Below are 17,882 nucleotides of genomic sequence, written 5' to 3'. Positions count from 1 at the left end.
AGATGTTCCAGACGTTCAGGCTTTTTGTCAGGCTTTAGTTAGAATTAAGCCTGTGTTTAAACCTATTGCTCCACCATGGAGTCTAAATTTAGTTCTTAGAGTTCTTCAGGGGGTTCCGTTTGAACCCATGCATTCCATAGATATTAAGCTTTTATCTTGGAAAGTTTTGTTCCTAGTTGCTATCTCTTCAGCTCGAAGAGTTTCTGAACTATCTGCATTACAATGTGACTCTCCTTATCTTGTGTTCCATGCTGATAAGGTGGTTTTGCGTACCAAGCCTGGGTTCCTACCTAAGGTTGTTACTAACAGGAATATCAATCAAGAAATTGTTGTTCCTTCTCTGTGTCCTAATCCTTCTTGTAAGAAGGAACGTCTGTTGCACAACTTGGACGTGGTTCGTGCTTTGAAATTTTATTTGCAGGCAACCAAAGATTTTCGTCAAACATCTTCTTTGTTTGTTGTCTATTCTGGAAAGCGTAGCGGTCAAAAGGCTACGGCGACTTCTCTTTCCTTTTGTCTGAAAAGCATCATCCGTTTGGCTTATGAGACTGCTGGACAGCAGCCTCCTGAAAGGATTACAGCTCATTCTACTAGAGCGGTAGCTTCCACATGGGCTTTTAAAAATGATGCTTCTGTTGAACAGATTTGTAAGGCTGCGACTTGGTCGTCGCTTCATACCTTTTCAAAATTTTATAAATTTAATACTTTTGCTTCTTCGGAGGCTATTTTTGGGAGAAAGGTTTTGCAAGCAGTGGTGCCTTCCATTTAGGTTCCTGTCTTGTCCCTCCCTTCATCCGTGTCCTAAAGCTTTGGTATTGGTATCCCACAAGTTAGGATGAATCCGTGGACTCGGTACATCATGCAAAAGAAGACAAAATTTATGCTGATAAATACCTGATAAATTTCTTTCTTTTGCGATGTACCGAGTCCACGGCCCGCCCTGTCTATTCAAGACAGATAGTTTTTTTTATGTAAACTTCAGTCACCTCTGCACCTTATAGTTTCTCCTTTTCTTCCTTGGCCTTTGGTCGAATGAGTGGGGGGTGGAGTTAAGGGGGGAGCTATATAGACAGCTCTGCTGTGGTGCTCTCTTTGCTACTTCCTGTCAGGAAGGACAATATCCCACAAGTTAGGATGAATCCGTGGACTCGGTACATCGCAAAAGAAAGAAATTGATCAGGTAAGCATAAATTTTGTTTTTAGAGAGATAACTGTGGATCCAAAAGAGGGCAGTGTCACAGGAACAAGAGAGCTGAGAATCTGTAGGAGGAGGGGGTGGTCAATGGTGTCAAAGGCAGCTGAGAGTTCAAGTAAAATAAGTAAAGAATAGGGGCTGCTATTTTTAGCAGAAAGAAGATCATTAGAAAACTTTTTTTGAGGGAAGTCACATTTGAGTGTTGGGGACGGAAGCCAGATTTCAGGGGATTAAGTAAGGAATTGGAGAACAGGAAGCAGGTTAGGCGGTCGAAAACTAGTTTTTCCATGAATTTTGAAGCTAGTGAAAGCAGCGATATGGGGCAGTAGTTTGCAGGAGAATTAGGGTTGAGGTTTTTTTTTTTTGAGGATGGGGTGACCTTTACATGTTTGAAAGAAGATGGGAATGAACCGATAAAAAGGGATAGGTTGAAGGTATAAGAGCTGGAATGAGGGTGGAAGACAGAGAAGATATTAGATGTGAAGGGATAGGGTCAAGCTGGCAGGTAGTGAGGTAGTGACAGTAAGGAACCTACTTCATTCTTGGTGGCTGGGGAGAAGATGCAGAGAGAGGCAGAGGGGTTGACGTAGGTGGTGATGGAAGATTGCAGGCTTGTCTCTGGATGTTGATGCAAAGGTGGCGGCTCTGTGTCTCTTAGGGATATAGATGGTTTCCAGGCTTTGTCCTCTAGTCATGTAGGACTGTTTACACCTCTGAGAGAAAAAGAACCAAATAGTGCAGTAACCTCATACAACGGAGAATAAAGATGCAGTATATTCACTGGATAACAGCCTTTATTTCTAAATCACCAACAAACCTTTGATAGAAAAACAGCTCTATTTATTAAGAACAAAGCTCTACGCGTTTCGGCAATAATTATGCCTTTCTCAAGAGCAAATAAAAACGTATTGAATAAGCTTATTCAATACGTTTTTATTTGCTGAAAACACGTAGAGCTTTTTATCTTTGTTCTTAATAAATAGAGCTGTTTTTCTATCAAAGGCTTGTTGGTAATTTCAAAATAAAGGCTGCTTTCCAGTAACTTTTCTGTGAGTATACTGCACTTTTATTCTCCGGTGTATGACGTTACTGTATTATTTGGTTCTTTATCTCTCAGAGGTGGAAACAGTCCTATATGACTAGAGAACAAAGCCTGGAATCCAGCTATATCCCTTAGAGACACAGCACTGCCACCTTTGCATCTACACTTCAAGTTACACAGTTGGGGAGAACCAAGGCAGGCAGCGATCTCATTCAAGGGAAGTTTTTAACACAGTTGTATACTTACCTATATATCTATTGCCTCGGGATGTTGCTTCGGATGGTATGCATTTTGTTTAAAAAGTAGTCTGCCAGGTCTTCAGCACTAAAGGCAGATAAAAGGGGTGGTGTAGGTGGGTAGAGGAAAGAGTTGAAAGTAGAGAAGACTCGTTTAGGATTTGATGATTGAGTACATAGAAGAGAAGTAGGTTTGCTTTGCTAATTGGAGGACAGATGTGTAAGAATAAACTAAGTGGATGAACTTAGGTTCAGAGGGAGATTTCTTCCAGACACACATTTAGCAGGGCTGAAACTGATGGAGTGGGGTTTTGCATAGCTGGGGAGGAGTGAGAGTTTCTAGTGCAGAGGAAAGAGTATTGTTATAGTGGGTTGTAGCAAGGGCAGGATATAGTGGAAGTGTGGGGGAGGAGATGTTGAATATGGTTGGAAAATTGTAGAGAGTCCACAGCGTACAAACAGGCACGGGGGCGAGGGAGAGAATTAGGTTTAGTTTGTACATTAAGATTATAGGTGAGCAGGTGGTGGTCTGAAATGGGAAACAGGTGACAGGTGACATCAGATATAGATCAGAGGTAGGAGAATACCCGATCAATAGAGTGTCCATTGTGGTGAGAAGGTAATAGGGTGGGTTGTGAGATGCAGCAGGTGTAGATGGGTTATCAGTAGGGATATTAAAGTTTTCCAGAATTAGAGCAGGTATATTTGGAAAGAGAAAATGAGGAAGCCTGGTGGAAAAGTTGTCAAGTATTTAGGAGGTTGGTTCAGGTAAAGGAGAGAGATGGGAGCGGAGACAAGTACTGATAGGAGCAGGAGGGGGAGAGCAAGATTCCAATACCTCCACCATGCTTATCACCTGGCCTAGGGGTATAGCTAAAGTGGAGACCTCCATGTGTGAGAGCAGCAATGGAAGCAGTGTCATGTTTCAGTAATTGCTAGAAGGTTAAAGGCATTGAAAACTAACCGGTTGTGAACGGCTGTAAGTTTGTTGTAGACAGAGTAAGCGTGACCTAGAGTTTTTACTGTGGGAGATTAAGAGAGAGTGTGGAAGTGTGGTGATTGCTGCTGGGCAAGAGTAAGGAGAGATGTCACCAGCAGCAAGCAGTAGTAGGAGTGTAAGAGAAAGTTGAGAGTAAGACTTTTAGGAGTGGATATGATTGGAGACAGAAACGTTAGATAGGGAAGTATTTTTAAGAAGACATAGTAGTTCATGAGAGGACACTATACGGAATGAGAGGAGGGAATGTTAGATATGGATAGTGTTGGGGTTATTGTTATAGGGATGTGCAGTGAGTTTCAGGAGAAGGGCAAATAGAAAGAGCAGAAAAGACATGGAGAGCATTGTGCAGGTGTATAGTTAGTAAGTATTACCTGTTGATGGAGATAGCATTTTCTCCCTCCAATTCCTAACTTCAGTTGGTAACTGAAACTTGTAACACAAGGCCACTTTTTGTTTAACTTTAATTTTTTATTGAGGTTTTGAGAAGTTATAACATACAAGATATATCCAAATACATTTATAGCACAGTAACAAGGTGCATGTAGATATCGTGAGAGGCTTATAAATGAACAAAAACAGTGGAACACAAATGTTATAACAGTACACCTCATATCTAAACCATTGTGTGCAGTGCATAAAGGTAATTATAATTATTATAAAATATGGCCATATCTAGGGGATGAAAGAAGCTTCTAATGGAAACTATAGTTCTATATCCAGTGTTCCAATCTCTATGCAGTGATAATGGAACTTGCTGTAAATAATATATACAAAAAAGAAAAAATAATTGGTGTATGCGTCAGGAAATAATTTTGGACATTAATGAGACCTCAGTTTTTAAACTTTAGGAAATGTTCCCCAGATTACATGGAGGGTCACTCTTGGGCCCACTTAATCTATAAGTAGAATGGTGAGGGGAATTGGCTTATTGTTATAGTCACTCATGGACCTTAGTGTATGGGGGTAAAAGTGAGCAAGTGATATGAGATATGATTATTGTAAAAGAACAAAATAATATGAGACATATATATATATAAGTATCATATTTTAAAGTGTTACAATCTTCTGAAATTATGGAGTCCACTTTTGGGCCTATGAATCTTAATTGAAACTAGTGCAGATAATCTATCATAGTATCTAGTCACATATGAGCTGAGATGAATTATATACAGATCAAGTGAGCTTAGGTATATGCTGTACTTGATATAGTATAATGTGCCAACTGGTTGCTAGAATTCAAGTGTAGTTGGTGGGGAGCAGTTAATGAGATACATTATCATCTATACTATGAAAGAAATAGTAGAGGTCTGAAGTAATTGGATAACACATCAATAGCACTTATATCACCATGCAACGTGCTGGATGCAGTGGGATTGTCGTAGTATGATGGATAAAGGAAACAGCGTGTAATATCTATTACAGGTTAGGATAGTATAGAATATGAGACTTATAACAGGTAACATTAAAAGACCTTTCAGTAGGTATTATATAGATATTAGTAGATCTCTTTGTCAATATACAGGCACCAGAAAGCTATCTAAATTTTGTCAATATTTAAACAACTAATGAAACTTTAAAAAATATCTCTATGTGTAATTTTCAGACTAATCTTTTCTTTGAATGCATAATTCTACCTAGCATTTATTTACGGCTAGATTTGGAGTTTGGCGGTAAAAGGGCTGTTAACGCTCCGCGGGTTTTTTTCTGGCCGCACCATAAATTTAACTCTGGTATCGAGAGTTCAAACAAATGCTGCGTTAGGCTCCAAAAAAGGAGCGTAGAGCATTTTTACCGCAAATACAACTCTCGATACCAGAGTTGCTTACGGACGCGGCCGGCCTCAAAAACGTGCTCGTGCACGATTCTCCCATAGGAAACAATGGGGCTGTTTGAGCTGAAAAAAAACCTAACACCTGCAAAAAAGCAGCGTTCAGCTCCTAACGCAGCCCCATTGTTTCCTATGGGGAAACACTTCCTACGTCTGCACCTAACACTCTAACATGTACCCCGAGTCTAAACACCCCTAGCCTTACACTTATTAACCCCTAATCTGCCGCCCCCGCTATCGCTGACCCCTGCATTACACTTTTAACCCCTAATCTGCCGCTCCGTAAACCGCCGCCACCTACGTTATCCCTATGTACCCCTAATCTGCTGCCCTAACATCGCCGACCCCTATGTTATATTTATTAACCCCTAATCTGCCCCCCACAACGTCGCCGACACCTACCTACACTTATTAACCCCTAATCTGCCGACCGGACCTGAGCGCTACTATAATAAAGTTATTAACCCCTAATCCGCCTCACTAACCCTATCATAAATAGTATTAACCCCTAATCTGCCCTCCCTAACATCGCCGACACCTACCTTCAATTATTAACCCCTAATCTGCCGACCGGAGCTCACCGCTATTCTAATAAATGTATTAACCCCTAAAGCTAAGTCTAACCCTAACACTAACACCCCCCTAAGTTAAATATAATTTTTATCTAACGAAATAAATTAACTCTTATTAAATAAATGATTCCTATTTAAAGCTAAATACTTACCTGTAAAATAAATCCTAATATAGCTACAATATAAATTACATTTATATTATAGCTATTTTAGGATTAATATTTATTTTACAGGTAACTTTGTATTTATTTTAACCAGGTACAATAGCTATTAAATAGTTAAGAACTATTTAATAGTTACCTAGTTAAAATAATTACAAATTTACCTGTAAAATAAATCCTAACCTAAGTTATAATTAAACCTAACACTACCCTATCAATAAAATAATTAAATAAACTACCTACAATTACCTACAATTAACCTAACACTACACTATCAATAAATTAATTAAACACAATTGCTACAAATAAATACAATTAAATAAACTATCTAAAGTACAAAAAATAAAAAAGAACTAAGTTACAGAAAATAAAAAAATATTTACAAACATAAGAAAAATATTACAACAATTTTAAACTAATTACACCTACTCTAAGCCCCCTAATAAAATAACAAAGACCCCCAAAATAAAAAATTCCCTACCCTATTCTAAAATACAAAAATTACAAGCTCTTTTACCTTACCAGCCCTGAACAGGGCCCTTTGCGGGGCATGCCCCAAGAATTTCAGCTCTTTTGCCTGTAAAAAAAAACATACAATACCCCCCCCCAACATTACAACCCACCACCCACATACCCCTAATCTAACCCAAACCCCCCTTAAATAAACCTAACACTAAGCCCCTGATGATCTTCCTACCTTGTCTTCACCATGCCAGGTTCACCGATCCGTCCTGGCTCCAAGATCTTCATCCAACCCAAGCGGGGGTTGGCGATCCATAATCCGGTGCTCCAAAGTCTTCCTCCTATCCGGCAAGAAGAGGACATCCGGACCGGCAAACATCTTCTCCAAGCGGCATCTTCTATGTTCTTCCATCCGATGACGACCGGCTCCATCTTGAAGACCTCCAGCGCGGATCCATCCTCTTCTTCCGACGACTAGACGACGAATGACGGTTCCTTTAAGGGACGTCATCCAAGATGGCGTCCCTCGAATTCCGATTGGCTGATAGGATTCTATCAGCCAATCGGAATTAAGGTAGGAATTTTCTGATTGGCTGATGGAATCAGCCAATCAGAATCAAGTTCAATCCGATTGGCTGATCCAATCAGCCAATCAGATTGAGCTCGCATTGTATTGGCTGATCGGAACAGCCAATAGAATGCGAGCTCAATCTGATTGGCTGATTGGATCAGCCAATCGGATTGAACTTGATTCTGATTGGCTGATTCCATCAGCCAATCAGAAAATTCCTACCTTAATTCCGATTGGCTGATAGAATCCTATCAGCCAATCGGAATTCGAGGGACGCCATCTTGGATGACGTCCCTTAAAGGAACCGTCATTCGTCGTCTAGTCGTCGGAAGAAGAGGATGGATCCGCGCTGGAGGACTTCAAGATGGAGCCGGTCGTCATCGGATGGAAGAACATAGAAGATGCCGCTTGGAGAAGATGTTTGCCGGTCCGGATGTCCTCTTCTTGCCGGATAGGAGGAAGACTTTGGAGCACCGGATTATGGATCGCCAACCCCCGCTTGGGTTGGATGAAGATCTTGGAGCCAGGACGGATCGGTGAACCTGGCATGGTGAAGACAAGGTAGGAAGATCATCAGGGGCTTAGTGTTAGGTTTATTTAAGGGGGGTTTGGGTTAGATTAGGGGTATGTGGGTGGTGGGTTGTAATGTTGGGGGGGGGGTATTGTATGTTTTCTTTTACAGGCAAAAGAGCTGAACTTCTTGGGGCATGCCCCGCAAAGGGCCCTGTTCAGGGCTGGTAAGGTAAAAGAGCTTGTAACTTTTTAAATTTAGAATAGGGTAGGGAATTTTTTATTTTGGGGGTCTTTGTTATTTTATTAGGGGGCTTAGAGTAGGTGTAATTAGTTTAAAATTGTTGTAATATTTTTCTTATGTTTGTAAATATTTTTTTATTTTCTGTAACTTAGTTCTTTTTTATTTTTTGTACTTTAGATAGTTTATTTAATTGTATTTATTTGTAGCAATTGTGTTTAATTAATTTATTGATAGTGTAGTGTTAGGTTAATTGTAGGTAATTGTAGGTAGTTTATTTAATTATTTTATTGATAGGGTAGTGTTAGGTTTAATTATATCTTAGGTTAGGATTTATTTTACAGGTAAATTTGTAATTATTTTAACTAGGTAACTATTAAATAGTTCTTAACTATTTAATAGCTATTGTACCTGGTTAAAATAAATACAAAGTTACCTGTAAAATAAATATTAATCCTAAAATAGCTATAATATAAATGTAATTTATATTGTAGCTATATTAGGATTTATTTTACAGGTAAGTATTTAGCTTTAAATAGGAATCATTTATTTAATAAGAGTTAATTTATTTCGTTAGATAAAAATTATATTTAACTTAGGGGGGTGTTAGTGTTAGGGTTAGACTTAGCTTTAGGGGTTAATACATTTATTAGAATAGCGGTGAGCTCCGGTCGGCAGATTAGGGGTTAATAATTGAAGGTAGGTGTCGGCGATGTTAGGGAGGGCAGATTAGGGGTTAATACTATTTATGATAGGGTTAGTGAGGCGGATTAGGGGTTAATAACTTTATTATAGTAGCGCTCAGGTCCGCTCGGCAGATTAGGGGTTAATAAGTGTAGGTAGGTGTCGGCGACGTTGTGGGGGGCAGATTAGGGGTTAATAAATATAACATAGGGGTCGGCGATGTTAGGGGCAGAAGATTAGGGGTACTTAGGGATAACGTAGGTGGCGGCGATTTGCGGTCGGAAGATTAGGGGTTAATTATTTTAAGTAGCTGGCGGCGACGTTGTGTGGGGCAAGTTAGGGGTTAATAAATATAATATAGGGGTTGGCGGGGTTAGGGGCAGCAGATTAGGGGTACATAAGTATAACGTAGGTGGCGGTCGGCAGATTAGGGGTTAAAAATTTTAATCGAGTGGCGGCGATGTGGGGGGACCTCGGTTTAGGGGTACATAGGTAGTTTATGGGTGTTAGTGTAGTTTAGGGTACAGTAGTTAAGAGCTTTATGAACCGGCGTTAGCCAGAAAGCTCTTAACTCCTGCTTTTTTCAGGCGGCTGGAATCTTGTCGTTAGAGCTCTAACGCTCACTGCAGAAACGACTCTAAATACCAGCGTTAGAAAGATCCCATTGAAAAGATAGGCTACGCAAATGGCGTAGGGGGATCTGCGGTATGGAAAAGTCGCGGCTGTAAAGTGAGCGTTAGACCCTTTAATCACTGACTCCAAATACCAGCGGGCGGCCAAAACCAGCGTTAGGAGCCTCTAACGCTGGATTTGACGGCTACCGCCGAACTCTAAATCTAGGCCTTAGTGTTTAATATCCTATTAATATACATCTGATTCGCTATCGACTAGGGTAGTCAATGTAAGTTAACATAGGAAGTGATATTATACCATTTATATATGTACATAATTTATATATAGCTATGTTGTATAGTTATATCTTAAGCTGTATTTGACCTCAACAGTTATTGCTATATATTCTGCAACCCTTGAGTTATCCTCTATATTGCAATGGGTGTAGTAATGAATATAATAATAGAGCTGCAATCTAACCAAGCATCTATATATCTTCTATATACTTTGTACAGAAACCTTAGTAATAACATTTTAGTGTCCTATATTATATATTGATGGGTAAACAAAAGCTAAACATTGTAGTGAGGTGATATCAATATAGCTCTCAACTATTAATAAAAAAAGAGATACAAATGATGGGATCTTTGATGGGTATAGCAAACATCAGACATTACAGTCGTCATCCAAGTGGTAGAGTAAAGTGCAACGTCCTGGGAGTAGATCTCCTTTGCAAAGATGAAATGTCTTAGAGTACATTACCCAATGCCAGTCTTAAGGCAACGTGTGGACAGAGTCCAGGAAAGTAAGCCACATACCGCCACTTGGGAAACACCTCCTGCTTCTGATGAGGAATACAATAGCCGATGTAGCCGGAGCAAGGGCCACCTCCAGAACACATTCTCTGGCAAGGGAGAATCAGATCGTTGTATCAGGGGGCCGGCCGCATCCGCCGACCCATCTGTTCGAATTTATGTGAATTTTCTGTTATGGAGGGCTAGAAATGTTAGGTGTTTCTCTTCCGTCACTGGCACAGCTGGTTAGGAGTTGGAAGCTCTTCCTCGCTTGAGATCTAGCAGGTATGTTGACTCAAGGCAGCTGCGTCATACTAAGATACCGGAGCTCCAGTTCTAGACTCGCTGCCGGAGGCAGCTTCCTTATTGGTATGTTAGGTGATTTTATGTCTTCGGGTCGCGACTCGTCTTGGATGGCTGAAGTTACTGAGCAGAGATCTGTTGGGAGCGGGTATCTTTCCGTCAACCCCTCCTCTGATTTTATTGAGGTCCTCATTTCCTCCATTTTTATGCAGAATTGCTGTTCAAAGTTCTTCAGTAATGTGTGTATTAAATGGCATATCTCCTTCATAGTTGGCACTTTAACAGACCCCTTTCTTTATAGGGTTGACTCTTATCTGTAATAGAAGTATTAGTTAAGACAATAGCAGGCTGAAAGCTGCTCTACCCTGATATACAGGGGAGGGTGCCAAGGTCTCGTGTACAGGCCATAAGGCTACTTTTAAAACACAGGGCCCACAGAGCCATGCATCCGAGAGCCTGTGTTCTTCTGTTTATAGGAGAGTATGGGCTGTGTAATGTAAATCTCCTCCCTGGAATTGTAGTCAAAAGCCGTTCACGGGGTTGTTGGTACATTTCCTTCAGTCTCCTCCTGTTAGCAAGAGAATGAAGAAAATTGATAATAGGAGTAAATTAGAAAGTTGCTTAAAATTGCATGCTCTATCTGAATCATGAAAGAAAAAAGTTGGGTTTAGTATCCCTTTAAAGCTCTAGTGTAGGGTGTCTTTGCCTCCTCCTGGTGGCCAGGTGATAATTCCCATCAGTAAGGACTAGTGGACTCTCACCACCAAGAAAGAAGGAATTTATCTGGTAAAAATAAATTATGTTTTTTAGGCAGTCTATGTAAATATGTGTGTTGGTTGTGTTGTAATATATGTGTGTTGGTTCCCTTGTTCAAAAATTAAAGGCATTTTCCAGAAATAAAAATTGATTATGTATTAATATTTTTCTTCCTTTTATTTTCCTCAATGTTTCAGGCCCATTTGATTTTGTTTAGTTTTCTACTTAACTATAGTGATGTCGCGAATTGTTCGCCGGCGAATAGTTCCCGGCGAACATAGCTTGTTCGCATTTGCCGCAGCGGGCGAACATATGCGATGTTCAATCCGCCCCCTATTCGTCATCATTGAGTAAACTTTGACCCTGTATCTCACAGTCTGCAGACACATTTCAGCCAATCAGCAGCAGACCCTCCCTCCCAGACCCTCCCAGCTCCTGGACAGCAGCCATTTTAGATTCATTCTGATCCTGCATTCTTAGTGAGAGGAGGGATAGTGTAGCTGCTGCTGATTTTATAGGCAAATTGATAGCTAGGCTAGTGTATTCAGTGTCCACTACAGTCCTGAAGGACTCATCTGATCTCTGCTGTAAGGACAGCACCCCAAAAAGCCCTTTTTAGGGCTAGAACATCAGTCTTTTTTTTTTGCCTGTGTAATTGTGACTGTGAAACATCAGTCTGCTAGTGAAATCTAATTGCAGTTGCCTGCCTGCAGTGCCACCACTCATATCTGTTGTAACAGTAGTGTAAATTTAAAAAAAAAAAACTTTTTTGACTGTGAAACATCAGTCTGCTAGTGTAATCTAATAGCAATTGCCTGCCTGCCAGAATGTGTGCCAGGCCCATTTGCCAACTAGTGCCACCACTCATATCTGTTGTAACAGTAGTGTAAAAAAAAATTTAAAAAATTTTTTTGGCTGTGAAACATCAGTCTGCTAGTGTAATTTAATTGCAGTTGCCTGCCTGCCAGCGTGTGTGCCAGGCCCACTTGCCAACTAGTGCCACCACTCATATCTGTTGTAACAGTAGTGTAAATTAAAAAAAAAAAAAAACTTTTTTGACTGTGAAATATCAGTCTGCTAGTGTAATCTAATTGCAGTTGCCTGCCTGCCAGCGTGTGTGCCAGGCCCACTTGCCAACTAGTGCCACCACTCATATCTGTTGTAACTGTAGTGTAAATTTTAAAAAAAAAACTTTTTTGACTGTGAAACATCAGTCTGCTAGTGTAATCTAATTGCAGTTGCCTGTCTGCCAGCGTGTGTGCCAGGCCCACTTGCCAACTAGTGCCACCACTCATATCTGTTGTAACAGTAGTGTAAATTTAAAAAAAAAAAAACTTTTTTGACTGTGAAACATCAGTCTGCTAGTGTAATCTAATTGCAGTTGCCTGCCTGCCAGCGTGTGTGCCAGGCCCACTTGCCAACTAGTGCCACCATTCATATCTGTTGTAACAGTAGTGTAATTTTTTTTTTAAAAAAACTTTTTTGACCGTGAAACATCAGTCTGCTAGTGTAATCTAATTGCAGTTGCCTGCCTGCCAGCGTGTGTGCCAGGCCCACTTGCCAACTAGTGCCACCACTCATATCTGTTGTAACAGTAGTGTAAATTAAAAAAAAAAACTTTTTTGACTGTGAAACATCAGTCTGCTAGTGTAATCTAATTGTAGTTGCCTGCCTGCCAGCGTGTGTGCCAGGCCCACTTGCCAACTAGTGCCACCACTCATATCTGTTGTAACAGTAGTGTAAATTTTAAATAAAAAAAACTTTTTTGACTGTGAAACATCAGTCTGCTAGTGTAATCTAATTGCAGTTGCCTGCCGGCCAGCGTGTGTGCCAGGCCCACTTGCCAACCAGTGCCACCACTCATATCTGTTGTAACAGTAGTGTAAATTTAAAAAAATAAATCTTTTTTGACTGTGAAACATCAGTCTGCTAGTGTAATCTAATAGCAGTTGCCTGCCTGCCAGTGTGTGTGCCAGGCCCACTTGCCAACTAGTGCCACCACTCATATCTGTTGTAACAGTAGTGTAAATTTTGTAAAAAAAAACTTTTTTGACTGTGAAACATCAGTCTGCTAGTGTAATCTAATTGCAGTTGCCTGCCTGCCAGCGTGTGTGCCAGGCCCACTTGCTAAGTGCCACCACTCATATCTGTTGTAACAGTAGTGTAAATTTAAAAAAAAAAAACTTTTTTGACTGTGAAACATCAGTCTGCTAGTGTAATCTAATTGCAGTTGCCTTCGTGCCTTACACTACCTGATCGATACAACATTATACCTGATGTTTTAAAGCACGTTATTCCAAACAATTTAGGAATGTTAGGTGATTTATGCCCTTTATGGATTAAAACCAGACTCTGCATCAACTATGTAATTTTCCGTGGGAGTTTTGCCATGGATCCCCCTCCGGCATGCCACAGTCCAGGTGTTAGTCCCCTTGAACCAACTTTTCCATCACTATTGTTGCCAGAAAGAGTCCCTGTGGGTTTTAAAATTCGCCTGCCTATTGAAGTCAATGGCGGTTCGCCCGATTCGCCCGTTCGCGAACAGTTGCGGAAGTTCGAGTCCGCCGTTCGTGAATGGAAAATTTTAAGTTCGCGACATCACTACAACTATTGTTTATCTAGTTCCTGACAAAAAAAACCCCCAAACAATAACACAACTTTATTTAAATCTATAGCTCTTTCAAATTAAAATGTGCATGGATGCAATATATTTCCACCAGCAAAAAACATGCTTTTAACAGTTATTACTGTTTAAGTAGCAGACGCCACAGCTTCTCAAGTAGGGCCTGATGATCTAAAGTTCTCCGCTCTGGCAAAATTATATAAAAGGTCTCCTCAGTACTAGGTCCTTTAAACTATTTTGTAAAGGGAAATTTTATCTTGACAGCTGTTTAGCCACAACTCAATAAAATTCTTATAAAACTCCATTATACCTTTTTTTCATATAATGAAATGCTTGTAATATTATATTTCTTTCATGTAATTGGCAAGAGTCCATGAGCTAGTGACGTATGGGATATAAAATCCTACCAGGAGGGGCAAAGTTTCCCAAACCTCAAAATGCCTATAAATACACCCCTCACCACATCCACAATTCAGTTTTACAAACTTTGCCTCCTATGGAGGTGTTGAATTAAGTTTGTGCTTGATTTTCTTCTGTGATATGTACTTCTCTGCATTTTGAAGCCCGATTCCTCTCAGAGTACAGTGAATGTCAGAGGGATGTGAAGGAAGTATCACCTATTGAATTCTACGGTTTTCCTCGTGGGAAATCTTTTCATAGGTTCTCTGTTATCGGTCGTAGAGATTCATCTCCTACCTCCATTTTCAGATCAACAATATACTCTCATATTCCATTACCTCTACTGATAACTGTTTCAGTACTGGTTTGGCTATCTGCTATATGTGTATGGGTGTCTTTCGGTAAGTATGTTTTTATTTCTTAAAGACACTCTCAGCTATGGTTTGACACTCTATGTATTAATGTAAAGTTCTAAATATATGTATTGTACTGATATTTGCCATGAGTCAGGTTTATGTATATTTCCTTTTGCAGACTATCAGTTTAAAATTGGGAAAAACATATTTAGGAAGTTATTTTTTCTTACCTGGGGTATAGTCTTTTCTTCAAAATTGACTGTTTTCATTAATTTTCGCAGGCACAATTTAGGCTCGCAAGGCCGCAAAATGCTGATATTTATTGCGTCATTCTTGGCGCGAGAATTTTTTTGGCACGAAAGTACGTTCGGTGATGCAAATTCGCCATTTCCGCCGTCTTAGTTGACGCCAGGTTTTCTTGCACTGGGTTGCGTCTGCTATGTCATTTCCGGATGTTGTTAGCAACAACAAATTTAGTTTTGCATTGCGCATTATACTTGGCGCCAAATCATTTTATTATTTAAACCCCACTTCCTATATGCCTCTTGCATTTTTCTATGCTCAGAGGGCTATTCTGTGTGCATTTTTTTTCCCATTCCTGAAACTGCCATATAAGGAAATTGATAATTTTGCTTTATATGTTGTTTTTTTCTCTTACATTTGCAAGATGTCTCAATCTGATCCTCTCTCAGAAACTACTGTTGGATCCCTGCTGCCTGATAACAGTTCAACCAAAGATAATTGTATCTGTTGTAAGTTAGTGGAGATTATATCTCCAGCTGTAGTATGTAATAGTTGTTATGATAAGCTTTTACATGCAGAGAATGTATCCATCAGTACTAGTACAATGCCTGTTGTTTCTTCAACATCTAATGTACATGATATCCCTGTGAATATAATAGATTTTATTGTTGATGCGATTCAAAAGGTTTTGTCTGCTATTCCGCCTTCTAATAAATGTTAAAGGTCTTTTAAAAACTTCTCATAAAGATGATGAATTTTCAAATGACCGAAAACATACTGAATTATCCTCCTCTGATAAAGATCTATCTGATGTAGAAGATCCTACCTCAGATATTGACACTGACAAATCTACTTATCTTTTTAAGATGGAGTATATTCGTTCCTTGTTGAAAGAAGTGTTAATTACTTTGGATATTGAGGAAACTAGTCCTCTTGATATTAAAACTAGTAAACATTTAAATTCTGTTTATAAACCTCCTGTGGTTGCTCCAGAGGTGTTTCCAGTTCCTGATGCTATTTCTGTTATGATTTCAAAGGAATGGAATAGGCCTGATACTTGTTTTATTCCTTCTTCTAGGTTTAAAAAGTTGTATCCTTTGCCAGCAGCCAGATTGGAGTTTTGGGGCTATTTCTACTCTTGCCAAACGTACTACTATCCCTATGGAAGATAGTACTTCCTTTAAGGATCCATTAGATAGGAAACGTGAATCTTATCTAAGGAAAGCTTATTTATTTTCTGGCTATCTTCTCAGGCCTGCAATTTCTATAGCTGATGTTGCAGCTGCATCAACCTTCTGGTTGGAAAGCTTAGCACAACAGGAAACAGATTCTGATTTTTCTAGCATTGTTCGCTTGCTTCAACATACTAATCATTTTATCTGTGATGCTATTTTTGATATCATCAAAATTGATGTTAAATCTGTCTTTAGCTATTTTAGCTAGAAGAGCTTTGTGGCCCAAATATTGGAATGCTGGCATGGTATCTAAGTCTAGATTACTATCTATTTCCTTCCAAGGTAACACTTTATTTGGTTCTCAGTTTGATTCCATTATTTCAACTGTCACTGGGGGGGAGGGAGTTTTTTTACCGCAGGATAAAATATCTAAAGGTAAATCTAAAGCTTCTAATCATTTTCGTTCTTTTCGACAGAATATGGAACAGAAACCAAATCCTTCCCCCAAGGAATCTGGTTCCAATTGGCCATCTTCATGTTGGAATAAATCCAAGCCTTTTAAGAAACCGAAGCCAGCCCCAAGTCTGCATGAAGGTGCGGTCCTCATTCCAGTTCAGCTGTTGGGGGGGCAAATTAAATTTTTTTCAGAACATTTGGGCAGATTCTGTCCACAATCATTGGATTCAGAGCATTGTTTCTCAAGGGTATTGAATAGGATTCAGAATAAAACCTTCTGTGAGAAGATTTTTTCCCTTATGCATTCCAGCAAATACAGTGAAGGCTCAGGCTTTTCTGAAGTGTGTTTCAGATCAAGAGCTTTCAGGGGTAATTATACCAGATCCGTTTCAGGAACAGGGTCTGGGGTTTTATTCAAATCTATTCATTGTCCCAAAGAAAGAAAATTCATTCAGGCCAGTTCTGGATCTAAAAATCTTGAACCGTTTTGTAAGAGTACCAACTTTCAAAATGGTGACTATAAGGACTATTCTGCCTTTTGTTTAGCAAGGTAATTATATGTTTACAATAGACTTACAGGATGCATATCTTCACATTCTGATTCATCCAGATCGCTATCGGTTTCTGAAATTCTCTTTTCTAGACAAGCATTACCAATTTGTCGCTCTTCCATTTGGCCTAGCGACAGCTCCAAGATTTTTTTCAAAGGTTCTCGGTGCTCTACTCTCTGTAATCATAGAACAGGGTATTGTGGTGCTTTCTTATTTGGACAATATCTTGGTACTAGCTCAGTCTTTACATTCTGCATAATCTCACACAAATCAACTAGTGTTGTTTCTTCAAAGACATAGTTGGAGGATCAATTTACCTTAAATCCCAATGTTTGACTCTCTCTGACTTGATGGTTAGACCACCATCGTATGGTTCAAGGGGCCTCCTTTGTTCGTCAAACCTGGACTGTAATCACAATAGATGTAAGTCTTTCAGGTTGGTGAGCTGTCTGGGGATCTCTGACAGCACAAGGGGTTTGGAAATCTCAAGAGGCAAGGTTACCAATCAATATTTTAGAACTCAGTGCTATTTTCAGGAATCTTCAGGTTTGGCCTCTATTGAAGAGAGAATCATTCATTTGTTTTCAGACAGACAATGTCACAACTGTGGCATATGTCAATCATCAGGGTGGGACTTGCAGTCCCCTAGCTATGAAAGAAGTATCTTGGATACTTGCTTGGGTGGAATCCAGCTCTTGTCTAACTTCTGCGGTACATATCCTAGGTGTAGACAATTGGGAAGCGGATTATCTCAGCCGTCAGACTTTACATCTAGATGTGTTTTTTCAGATTGTTCAAATGTGGGGTCTTCCAGAAATAGATCTGATGGCTTCCCATTGAACAAGAAACTTCCCAGGTACCTGTCCAGGTCCAGAGATCCTCAGGTGGAGTTGGTGGATGCGTTAGCAGTTCCTTGGTTTTACCAACCTGCTTCTATCTTCCCGCCTTTAGTTCTTCTTCCAAAGGTGATCTCCAAGATCATCATGGAACATTCGTTTGTGTTTCTGGTAGCACCAGCATGGCCTCACAGGTACTGGTATGCGGACCTTGTCCGGATGTCCAGTTGTCAACCTTGGCCACTTCCTTTAAGACCAGATCTTTTGTCTCAAGGA

This window comes from Bombina bombina, chromosome 4, assembly GCF_027579735.1.
Source record: "Bombina bombina isolate aBomBom1 chromosome 4, aBomBom1.pri, whole genome shotgun sequence".
NCBI classification, from domain to species: Eukaryota; Metazoa; Chordata; class Amphibia; order Anura; family Bombinatoridae; genus Bombina; species Bombina bombina.
This window is presented reverse-complemented; position numbering follows the sequence as displayed.